Here is a 12,950-nt window from a genome sequence, read left to right as displayed (position 1 = left end):
TGAAATAGATTAAAATTTAAACTATTGCAAACAGATGAGAAGATAGGTTTTAGAGTTTAGAGGCAAGAATGAAACCTTATTTGGTCCCAGAATTTGGATATAAAGAACCACATCCTCTTACAGGTCACCCCATCCAAATGATGTTCATGCCTGAATTCTCTCCTACACACCCCTTAATTCACCCCTCTCTGTAGACAAAAACATACTCTCTGAATTATTTTTCAGTCTATTATGAAATGCCTCAGGTGACAGAAAACTCATCATCCCTCACCCCCCAATGGTTTTGGCCAAGTTTGACTGTTTAAAAGGTTTTATCTTATATCGAACTGTTAAAGTCTCCTTTGGCTAACAGAGTAAGTTCAAGGCCTTTTCTACCTTCAAGTATTTGAAAATAGCTACCAGGTCCCTGAATCGTTCTCTTTCTAGGTTAAAAATCTCTAGTTCCTCAAACTATGTCATAAATTCATGTATTACAACCCCTAGCAGGCTGTTTATCTAAATGTTTTCCCAATTGCCCAAGAAAAGCACTGACTTGAATTTTAATCCCAGCTTTGCCACTCACTGGTTGTGTGTCACTGGGGCAGTCTCTCAGTCTCAATTTACTTACCTGAGAAATTATGGAGTTTAACTAGCTTATCAACAAGGTACTTCTTTATTTAAAACTCCATTACTCTATTTCAAAACTATGATTTCCAATTTACTTTTGTAACAGAGTTCTTGGCTTGAGCCAATAATATTGAGTTACACTTGATTTTTGTTAATAATCTGCTCTTTCTTTTTCCAGGTAGTCTCACATCTTCTTGGCAAACAAAAATTAGAGAAAGATGTTTGGCGGAGTGATGGGCACCATGATTTCTGCATTCCCAGTTGACTCATAGTGCCATTAAGGGATCAAACTGCCATCACCCATGCTGAGAAACAGTTCTTGCAGAGATATGGAGAGGGAGAAGAGAACATGAGAAAAGGCACCAGAAATGTATTTATTTCTACTGATCAGCATCCATTTCAGTGAGGAAACAACAGACTGTGGGCCCCAGAAGTTTTCAAAAGTTCAAGCATCCTTATATTAGGTATTAACATATATTTACATACAAATCCCAAATCATTGTTTTTGTTGTTGTACTGTCTTTTATTCTACTACATTTGCATGCAGTTCGTCCCTTGTGGTCAGCTGTCTCCCCATGGGTGACCCCACAGAACTACCCAATTTCCTGTCTGGTGAGGCCCATACATTCACTTCCTTGTTGCCATGTATTTATAATCTGGGAGTGATTTGGGGTCCTATAACACTTTATTTGGCTCTTCAGGCTCTTTCCTGGTGATAACTCAAAGGCTAATGTACTTTCTTTCAAGGATGTGCAAACCAAAATATGCTTTTGTGATCTAAGTTTAGCAAAAAGCTAGATATTTTTAAAATAATTTCATTAGGGAATTAAAACAATAATTTATATTATATCTTATGGGCACCAGTTGGTATTAAACTGACCTATATTTTTCCCCTCTCTACATTTAGTTGTAGTTCTGCTTTTTGTTCAAGCCTGCTTTCCTGCCTCCAGATGGTTATGTTTATTTGCATCTAAAATTTTATGTGAATATTTTAAATATTGTATGGTCAGTTTTACTCTTTATCATTATATTTCCCAATATATGTTTGTTTATTTAATTTTATTATTATTTTTTTCAGACGAAGTCTTGCTCTGTCACCCAGGCTGGAGTGCATTGGTGCAATCTCAGCTCACTGCAACCTTGCCTCCCAGGTTCAAGAGATTCTACTTCCTCAGCCTTCTGAATAGCTGGGATTACAGGTGTGTGCCACCATGCCTGGCTAATTTTTGTATTTTTAGTACAGATGGGTTTTCTCTATGTTGGCCAGGCTGGTCTTGAACTCCTGACCTCAGGTGATCTGCCTGCCTCAGTCTCCCAAAATTATGGGATTACAGGTGTGAGCCACCATGCCCGGCCTGTTTATTTTTTAAATCAAATTATTATAACCCAAGGTTCAGAGCCATAAGGGCCCAAAGTCAAGCCCACCTCTCTCTGAGGGTTATTGTTGTGCTGCTTCATAAGTGCATCAGAACAAAGCTATCTGTTCCTCTACTCCTGCCTTCTTGTCATGCTGCTTTTGCTTCTGTCTTTGTGGTTGATGCTGCTTGTGAGGCTACCAGGCTAGACAGAGCAAGTGATGGTGATGCTCCTTTCACACCTTGAGAGGAGACAGGGCTTTCCTCATGTCTGGCTTGATTTTATAGGGGAAGAAAGACTTTTCCTCTACCCTCTTTGGTTCTCAGACTGGAGCCTGTGAATTGAACTGACAAAAGACAGATTAACAGGAGAAAAAGCACAATAATTTTATTTGATGTTAATATTTTTGTGTGGCACAAGGGCTTCCTAGAAAGACAGGAAGATCCCAAAGAGGCGGTTAGACCCAGAGGATTACATACCATTTTAACAAAGAGCAATCAATTATGGAGATGTGACAAGACAAAGGAAAAAGGGATTTGAGCTAGGAGCAGTAAATTGTGGGAAAGTGACTGGGATATATATGGGGAAAATTAATGAAAGGTAAAGGTTAAGTAAGGTCTGTTTTGACTCCTTGTCTCCAGTGATAAGAATATTCTCTTATTCCAGGTACAGGAATGGCACCTTTCTCATGGGAAATTTATGTCCTGTTTTTAGGTAAAAATGGGGAGGGCAGGAAGCCTCTCCTACATCTGCAATTTCTCAGTTACTTTCAGGTCAGAATAATCAACACATCAAAGTGGTGAATTTTGGGGTGTTATGTTCTGGTCCCCTTCAATTTCAAGCTCAGCTGTGTACTTTTGAAGTTGGACAGGCTTGTGATGCTGACCCTCATCCAGAACTTGACTATTTCTCTGCACTGTTTTTCTGTTGTTGTTGTTGTTGTTGTTTTGGAGACGGAATTTCGCTTTTGTTGCCCAGGCTGGAGTACAATGGCACAGTCTTCACTCACTGCAATCTCTGCCGCCTGGGTTCAAGCAATTCTCATGCCTCAGCCTCCCAAGTAGCTGGGATTACAGGTGCCTGCCATCATGCCCAACTAATTTTTTTGTATTTTTAGTAGATACAGGGTTTCACCATGTTGGCCAGGCTGGTCTTGAACTCCTGACCTCAGGTGATCTGCCTGCCTCGCGCTCCCAAAGTGCTGGGTTTACAAGCGTGAGCCACCAGGTCTGGCCCTCTCTGCACTATTATTGGCACTGCTGCCAATGCCACCACCAACAGTGCAAGCACAGTACCTTCACATGACATAGAGAATTTTTTTGTGACAGAGGTGAGCTGTCTAAGTCCTTTCATGTGCCTCTGAGCCCAAATCTTCTGTGTTTCCATACTCAGGGGAAGGGGAGGTCTTTACCTGTCTTATCCAAGGACGTTTGCACTCCCTGTCCCAGGATTTACCTCTTCCCAAGATGAGTGATTTTGGAAATATCCATTCTCTGGGCCTTCATTATAGCAATTTGAAAACTATCTGGTGTTGGAACATTTCCCCAAATCTGGGTTTCACTATTTTTTGTGGTCATCTAGTTACATATATATAGTTCTGAAAATATGTGTAGCATGTTAGAATATTTGTCAAGCTTTAACTTTCAATTAACCATAACATCAGTGCCATTCACTAACTTCTCTTTCATCTGATGCATTTTTTGAAGGCAGAAATGTTAAAGGCATCCTTAGGGTTTTTCTCTCAAACTGTAAATGAATGTAATATTAACAGGAACTGAGATACAGGGACTAGAATGAGTACAGGGCTGGGAATTGGGATTCTGAGATAAACTCTCAACTCTGAAATAAAATAGTTTCAATAGTGGTGCATTGAAATCAGAAATTTTAAGCTAAAAATAAGTTTTAAAATAATCTAATCCAACCCTGTCATTTTTTCATTAAGAATGTAAGTGAACAACCTATGATTTTAACAGTCCCAAAAGTGGAGATTACTTATATTATTATTAAACTTACTTATATTATTATTTACTTTTAGCCCTTCAGGAACATTTTTCACACCCTGTCTTGTGTCAGGCTTTTTACTTTGAGCATTGTATTAGATTACATTTCTGCAGCCCTTTATGATGAGCGTGGGAGGAAAGGATTGCCCAAGCTAGCTAAGAGGTAGGCAACAATTTCCGTAAATGGCAATGTGGCTTCCTTCCTTCATTCTAGTGAACCTCAGATATGTCCCATCAGTATGACTGGGAGCATTTGTTACAGGCAGGATGGGGTAGGGAACCTTTTGTTTGTTCCTCTGCTCGATGTGCAGCCCTGTCTTCCTCTTGTGAGCAGGATTAGCAGCAGACAAGAGTTCAACAGCCTTCATGGGTTTCCATCTTCAGACACAGATACCTATTTGACCTTGGATATATCATTAGACTCTAAGTGTTTCAACTTCTTCTACAAAAGAGAAATACTGTCTCCCCTGCTTACCTCTGAAAGGTGCTTGTGAAAGAAAGGACTATAGAGAATAACCCATAAAGGACTATAAAGAATTATTTTTATTTTATGTATTAAAAAATTTTTTTTCTGGCTGGGCATAGTAGCTCAAGCCTGTAATCCCAGCACTTTGGGAGGCTGAAACAGGCAGATTGCCTGAGTTCAGGAGTCCCAGACCAGCCTGGGCACCATGGCAAAACCCTGTCTCTACAAAAAATACAAAAATCAGCCAGGTGTGGAGGCACATGCCTGTGGTCCCAGCTAGTTGAGGGGCTGAAGCAAGAGGATTGCCTGAGCCCAGGAGGTCGAGGCTGTAGTGAGCTGAGATCGCACCATGGTACTACAGCCTGAGTGACAGAGTGAGCCCATGTCTCTAAAAAAAAATAAATTACAAAAATAGTAATTAAAAAAATATTTTTATAGGCAGAGTTCTCACTGTGTTCCAGACTGGTCTTGAACTCCTGGCCTCAAGTGATCCTCCTGCCTCAGCCTCTTGAGTAGCTGGCATTACAGGCATAAGCCACCATGCTTGGCAAGAATTACGTGTTATTTCTAGCATAAAGCGTGCGTGAGTGACCAGGCTGATTTATTGTCCATATTCAGTTTGTGGTTTTAAGGAGCAGCTCCTCAGGAGGCAAAGTAAAAGGAAAAGCAAAAATAAAATATATGTAGGGAATACAGACTATATGCCAGGTACTCTTGTAAACACTTGATGTGCATTATTTATCACATATAATTTCAGAACTACTTGTTGATGTAGGTCTTTTTTTTTTTTTTTTTTTTTTTTTTTTTGAGACAGAGTCTTGCTCTGTCGCCCAGGCTGGAGTGCAGTGACACGATCTTGGCTCACTGCTAGCTCCACCTCCCGGGTTCACATGATGTAGGTGCTATTTTTATCCCAAATCTATAGATGAGTGCACAAAGGTTAGAGTGGTTCAGAAATACATGCAAGTTCGCAGGTCAGAAAGTGGAAGTTCCAGGGCTCCTAACTCTCTCTGTCTGATCCCAGACTCACTCTTGCTCCCCGCCATACTGCTTCTCAAGAAATCCCCTGGCTTGTAGTGGAAAGAATCCCAGAACCCCAGCCATATGGCAGGAAATGTGTTCAGCGCGGACTTCTCAGGCGCTCGGGTTTGCATTCAGGCCCTCCCAGTTTGCGGTCCTCTGTGGGGATTCTTTCTGGCACTTATCTGACAACCACATTTCATAGGATGGAGAGGGTATTTGGAAGAGATGTCAGCCTTAGAAATTTAATCAGCTGGGCCAAAAGCAATCAAGATGCCATCTGGACAGGCTCTGACTTCCTGCCCAGAAGATAAAGACATCTGGACTTAGTAAATGCCAAGGACATGCTGACTTGGTCCCCAGGCCCATGGGCCACTCCTCACTTCATGCAGATGTATTTTCTTAATTGCACAGAATCTACGGGCTCTGAGCTACTGCCGGGACCACTGAGTGCCTATTGCTGTTGACCACCAAAGTAAACACTGCAAGCTGTAGTGACTTTCCAGTGCTGAGGAGATGGAGTGACTGCAAAGGCCACAGTAAATAGGACTTTTTAATGACAGGGCAGGAGGAGGCTTCCCCAGGCCCAATTTATTGTTGATACAGAGTCTCTGAATTAGGGCACATGATGACTGCTGATCGTTAAGTAGGGCTGTGAGGAAATGTTTGTACATATGAAGAAGCTAATTAAGGTGGCTTGCCAGATCTGCATACTCAATCTCTGCTTATTGAGGCTTCTTCCTCCTGTGAGGGAGGCTCTCCCCAATCACATAAGATCTCCAGCAGTCATCCTGCATGTGAGTGCCCTGGGTAGAATATGAAGGGGCTCGGGGACGAGCTTGGGAACTAGAAGTAAATGGTTAAGATTCTGCAGAGGGTTTTTATTGTGGCAATATCTGAACATTTGCACATATTTCCTAAACATCTTTCTAGAGATGACTTGAGTCTCACATACGTGTTTCTATTTTAAAGCAGAGTTTGGATCCTTCCAATAAGTGCCCAAAGCCACCAAATTTGGTATAGCTGGGACTAAAATGCTTTGCTTTTCCCCAATAACTTCCCCAGAGAAAAGTGCTACTTGCTCTAAGTAGACTCGTGAGATTTCCATTTTATAAATAACACTGATCAAAACTATTGTAAATAGTTCTCTTTCAGCTCCTGCATGGCTGGAACATATGTAAGATTTTTAGGTTTTTGAGATTTGCTAGTTTGGGGCAATTTACATTTGGGAGTTTTAATTTCAAAATAATAAAAAATACCGAGTGTTTCCCAAGTTTTCAATTCTAGCCTAAGATCTGGAAACAACTATAATTTCTGACTTAAGAACAAAACCAAACCAGCCCCAGTCGCAGAAATGTATCACTTTATTATGTGGAGATTGATGGGGAGTTGGTCAAAACCTTGCTCAATCCCTGTGACCTCCGTGCTCAGGAAAACACATCTTCATTATTTTTCTTTGATTTTTATTGGTTGCATTTGTTTCTTTGCCTGTCATTCATTTCACTTCGATTGCATTTTCTTTCTGAAAGTCTTTTTCCTGTAAGGCCAGTTTGGTCAGCATTCAGTTCTTGCTTTAATTGGGCCTATCTCTTTAAGCTTTCATCCCCTCAGATTTTTATATTCGTTTTTATTATTGAACCTCACTTTAAGCTGTGGCTTTTCATTGTCATACCTTCCCATTTGTTCCTCATTCACCAGAACTTTGTTTCTGTGGGATCATCATCTTTCTTGGTCTGTGGAAGGCCCAGGTAGCACCCATTTGTTTTCTTCCCTCGGTGTCTCGTTGGGGCCCACTCATCTGAGTCCTTGGGGTTGCTCAGATGCCTGATCATCTCAGCAGCCAGCACCATCAAAGAGGAAACCTGCCTGAGATCCCGGCTCTGAGCTTCTTCCAGTTCAGGGTCTGGGACCTAGTGTCCAGCTGAGGCACCGTGGGATGTGTTTGTAGGAGGTAAGTCAGGGAGTGGTGGGCTCCAGCCCCCTGAGATGTGACATGCCCCACAGCCCTGACATTGGCCAATGTGGTAGGCAGTTCACCTCTGAGGTAGGGCAAATCTAGCTTTTTGACTTTTTCCCCAAATGAGATGCAAGATATGGAGCCTATGGAGAAGAAAATAAGAAGCTAAGAACTGGTGTGTCTTGGGTTTTCAACCAGAGAAAAAATCCAGTTTATATGGCAGAATAAGCATATACCATGATCAGACCAGCCATAAACAGACATCAAGGTAGCGAAAAAGTCCTTACAGAGAGATACCATCAGCAATGGCCAAGTATGGTGATATTCTAACATTCTAGTTTCAAATTCTAGCGTAGTTTTTCTCGTTGGAACATAACTAATGTAGTTCCTGTTGCAGTCTATAATTAATGAACAAACAAACAAAAAAAGAAGTAAAAAGAGGAAATTGTAAAATTTCTGTTCCCACTTTCTAAATATAGCTTAATTTGCTTTAAACAAATCTACCATAACACTTTTAATTTGTAGAACTGATAAACATTAATTTATCAAAGGACTCATATTATTTGTGACTGTGCTCACAGACTAGAGTTCCTTGTAGAATTTCTTTCAACTGTAACAAACCTGGTGCAAGTTTTTTGATGACTTGATTTTTAAAAATTTAACTACACATATCTTGGCTGTATAAAGCGAGGCTGACTTGTAACTTTGAAACATGCACATTAAATAGTCAAGAGTCAATAAAGAAACTGAACAAATGACAAAAAATGTTTGCTTCAAGTGAGTCAGTCATGTCAAAACTACTCTCAGAATTGATTTGGAGATAGCCTAGGCTGTGGTTTTTCAGAGAAACCTGTACAGCTGGGTGGGGCACTGCGGTTTGCTAGTTTCTGGAGAGGTCAAAATGGTGTGCTGATACGGGAAATGACTGAGCTCCATTGCAATTCAGACCTATGACAAGGGGTTAAGGCACCTGCTATCCCCAGGCCTCAAGCTCTGTGTGGGTGCAGTGGAGCTGGATTCTTGAAGAGCTGGTTGTTTTCCAGGGCAGGAGATGGCCCGCTCCCAATCCAGAATTCTAACAAGAAAATAGCCTGGCCATGGACCACACTTCCCAAATAGATGCACCTTGTTTTTTTTTGGATTGTCATCTTTTAAAAAAAAAATACATATACTTTCATCAGCAGAATTGAATTTGGAAGGTTGCTGATGTTTTTTAAATTAATAGAATATGAAGCATTTACCATTTTCATAAGAAAGTTCATTAAAATTTACCTTTTATCCCCCTCTTGTCTGAGCAATGAGTATCTAGCACATAGTGCTTACTATTGCCAGGTACTGTTCTAAGTATTTTAGAGATGCAAACTAATGTAATCCTATGCCTAGACTCTGAGTAGTCTTTTCTAGGCAAAGAAACACAAGGAAGCTAAGTAAATTGCCCAAGGTCATTCACTGTATGGATGGGTTGGGGCTTGAACCTAGGGAGTCTGGCCCCAGAGATCAAACAAGAGAAAGAAGGCATCAGGGAAGCCCGAAGAAGGGAAAAAAAACCCACCAAAACAACCAGTTTTGCCCAATGCTTTGAAGAAAACTTTGAATCCTGTCTCCTTCCTTGCCCATGAAAAATGTCCATTTAGTCATAGTCGGAGTCAAGGGCAGAGTGAGGTGGGAGAGTGCCAGCCCGATGCTCTGTGACCCCATCCCAGCCTCGTCCCCTAGGCTTTCTCTAAGGCAGTGCTCTCCCAGCCTCTGTCATCTCCTTAAACATGGGTCTCCTTGCCTGGGCGAACCCTGCACATCCTTCTGAGCAGCACTGCCCAGTAGAAATGGGAGCCACATATGCAACTGTAAGTTTTCTAGTAGCCCACCTTAGAAAGAAAAAAAAAAAACCACCAAACAAATCTGTCATTGCTTTCTTCTTCCACATTTTGCTTTTTAAACTTGTGTTTTAAGTTTTTTACTTTAAAAAAATTCCCAAAAAGGAGACAGAAAACAGCTCCTGGAAGAATTTACAACCAACTGCATCGGGGTCTGGGAAACTGGACCAGGGTGGGGATGAGTGGATGGGAAGGGGTCCCCTTTAGTCACTGCGGCCTCACTGGAAGACCAAGGGAGCAGGGATTCTTCAGTCAAAAGGGAGGCAGGGAAGAGAAGTGGGAGAAGGTGGGAGTTGGGTGGTTGGAGGAGATGAACAGAAAATAAAATGTCATTGTTGTCTGGTTAAATCCAGAGAAAAATACCTGGCCCTGTATGGAGGGAGGATGCCCTTCCAAGGGGATGGAAGGGGTCTGGAGGGAAGCAGGGTAGGGAGGCCACCCTGAGACCCTGGGCAGGCCCTGGTGGAGGAAGCGGGCAGGGGCCTCCGGGACTGTGGGACACACTAGCTATTGTGTTCTTGTGCCATCACCCTGTGTGTTCCCAGAGCAGCTCCTTGCTTCATTTTGCTTTCTCTTAATAAATGACATGGCAGTCCTCCCTGCCCCAAAGTGAAAAATTAATTAATTTCAGGAATATATTTTATTTAACTCAATATATCAAAATATTATTGCAATCATATAAAATCAATGTAACTGATGTGAAATATTAATGAGATGTTCACCTTCTAACTTTATACTATGTCTTCAAAATCCAGGGCTTGTTTTACATTTCCAGCACATCTCAATTTTGGCCCTATATTTTCATTGGAAATATTTGATCCGTATTTAGATTTCATAAAATTCATAGCCAAAAAACTAGATTGACATAACCAAGTTGTTCCAGGCACACTTAAAAGTTTTTCAACCACTGAATCGAGTAATAATGTTTAATGTTTAAACAAGTTAAAATGAAATAAAATTCAATATTCAGTTTCTCAGTCTACATTTCAAGTGCTCAAGAGGCACATATGAACTGGAGAGAAATGAAACCAAAAAAACACGGGCTAGTGAGTTCAGATTAAACAGCCACCTGAAATCATCATTGACTGATTACTCTTCTTGCTGGCTACCTCGGCACAGCAAACTGCAGGCAGGCCTGGAAGCTTGGGTTTTTGGCATGGAGTGTTGTCAGGTTCATTCCTACACGGTAGGCAGTGGCAGGAGTTATTTTGCAAATGTTAACCCTGCCACCTAGTGACCACTTTCTGAATGTCACTTGAAGATTACCACCTGAAAATTCGTGTTGACCTCAGCCTTGCCGCCCTTCCAGACTTTCTCCTGCTTGGAGGCCCCATGTGGCACGGTGCTGCTGATGTGTCATAACTGTTTTGGGGCTGCGTTAGCGATCCCTGGAGGATATGGACTGAGCTGTATCTCCCTTTGTTTTCCCACAACAGTAAGGTGCTTGGAGATTAAGGAGCATGTCTCAGGAGCATCCTATGTGCCGAGGAGATGGCTTCTGTCTCCCCAAGGGTTAGAGTTCCCAATTTCTCTTGTGTGACTCAATTGTAGCACCTGAATCTTCTGTTTGTTAATATGTGTCCCTCCTCCATTGAACTGCGAAATCTGTGAGGTCAGGGACAATGTCTTTCTTATGTTTGAGCCCCATCCCCTAGTTTGGTATCTGTCTGACAACTGTCAGGGGAATGAATGGCCGGATGGCATGGCTATAAACTCCCAGTCTGCCCGGCATTCTTGCCATAGTTCTCCAGATGGGGCATCTTCCCTTTTCCACTCTCAGGATGAACTGTGTCATCTTTACGTTTCTTCACCCCTTAGCCTCCCCCTTCTTCCATACATGTTCAGCACATGCTTAGTATATGACCTTGCCTTGAATTTTGGAAATAGAAAGCTGAAGTTAGGAACTCCTTAATTTACACCCACCAAACCTTCAAACCTACCTCTCCGTGTGCCAGCACATGCACCTGGATGCCCTGCCACACCTTCCAAGTGTGCTCTGAATCCCCAGAACCACTCATTGGGATCACCTGGGGAGCTTTGACAATGATTGATGCCTGGGTTCCAAAGCAAAAAGTCTGATGTCTCACGTCTGTAATCCCAGCACTTTGGGAGGCCGAGGCAGGCGGATCACGAGGTCAGGAGATCGAGACCATCCTGGCTAACACGGTGAAACTCCGTCTCTACCACAAATACAAAAAAAAGAATTAGCTGGGTGTGGTGGCGGGCACCTGTAGTCCCAGCTACTCGGGAGGCTGAGGCAGGAGAATGGCGTGAACCTGGGAGGCGGAGCTTGCAGTGAGCCGAGATCACGCCACTGAACTCCAGCCTGGGCGACAGAGCAAGACTCTGTCTCCAAGAAAAAAAAAAAGTCTGATGTTATTTGTCTTGGGTTTAGGCTGGGTGTGGGGATTTTTAAAAAATGTCCCCAGGGGATCCTAAACTACAGCCAGGATTGAGACCTGCTCTCTGAATCCTCCGTTTCTGCCTTCTCAGCCTTCAGCAGGTAGCCCCACTCTTACCTACATTTCCAACCATTTCTGTTTTTGGGTCATTTTCCAAATCATATGGAATTGCCCTAAACTCTGCCATATGAAAATAAGAATTAAAAAAAGCTTTCCTGGATCCAATATTCATAGCAACTATCTGCTTTCTTTATGCACTTTCCAAGCCAAACTTCAAGAATAAGTCACCCACACAGGCTGTTTCTGCTTCCTCCTCATCGTTTTCATAAAATGTACTCCAGACTGGATTCTGTTCCAGGGATGATCACCCTGTCATTCAAAACGACTCACCTCCCTTGGCCTCCAAGACCCCATGTTCTCCTAGTTTCTTTCTCAGGCTACCTTTCCACCTGATCTCCCAATGTTGAGAGTTCCTCAGGACACGTGCTTGGCTGTCTTTCTTTCTTACTTCACTTCCCACAGCTTTTCAGTCCCTGGGTCTTTGGAACTTCAAGCCTGTGCTCAGACCATTCTGTCAGTCTCATACCTGCATATCCAAATCCCTATTCGGCCTTCCTTTCCAGAGGCGTGTGCTAGACATCTCAGATTTCATGTTCCAAATGGAACTTTAAAAAGTTAATTAATTAATTTATTTATTTTTTGAGACGGAGTCTCGGTTTGTCGCCCAGGCTGGAGTGCAGTGGCGCGATCTCGGCTCACTGCAAGCTCCGCCTCCTGGGTTCACGCCATTCTTCTGCCTCAGCCTCCCGAGTAGCTGGGACTACAGGCACCCGCTACCATGCCTGGCTAATTTTTTTTGTACTTTTAGTAGAGACGGGGTTTCACCATGTTGGCCAGGATGGTCTCTATCCCTGACCTTGTGATCCACCCGCCTTGGCTTCCCAAAGTGCTGGGTTTACAGGCGTGAGCCACCACGTCCGGCCTAAAAAATTTATTTTATTATTATTTTTTTGAGACAGAGTCTCACTCTGTCACCCAGGCTGGAGTGTGGTGGCACGATCTTGGCTTACTGCAACCTCCACCTCCTGGGTTCAAGCGATTCTCCTGCCTTAGCCTCATGAGTAGCAGGGATTACAGGTGCACACCACCACACCCAGCTAATTTTTGTATTTTTAGGTAGAGATGAGGTTTTGCCATGTTGGCCAGGCAGGTCTTGAACTCCTCACCTCAGGTAATCCACCTGCCTCGGCCTCCCAAAGTGCTGGGATT

The sequence above is a fragment of the Pan troglodytes genome, chromosome 4, assembly GCF_028858775.2.
Source record: "Pan troglodytes isolate AG18354 chromosome 4, NHGRI_mPanTro3-v2.0_pri, whole genome shotgun sequence".
NCBI classification, from domain to species: domain Eukaryota; kingdom Metazoa; phylum Chordata; class Mammalia; order Primates; family Hominidae; genus Pan; species Pan troglodytes.
This window is presented reverse-complemented; position numbering follows the sequence as displayed.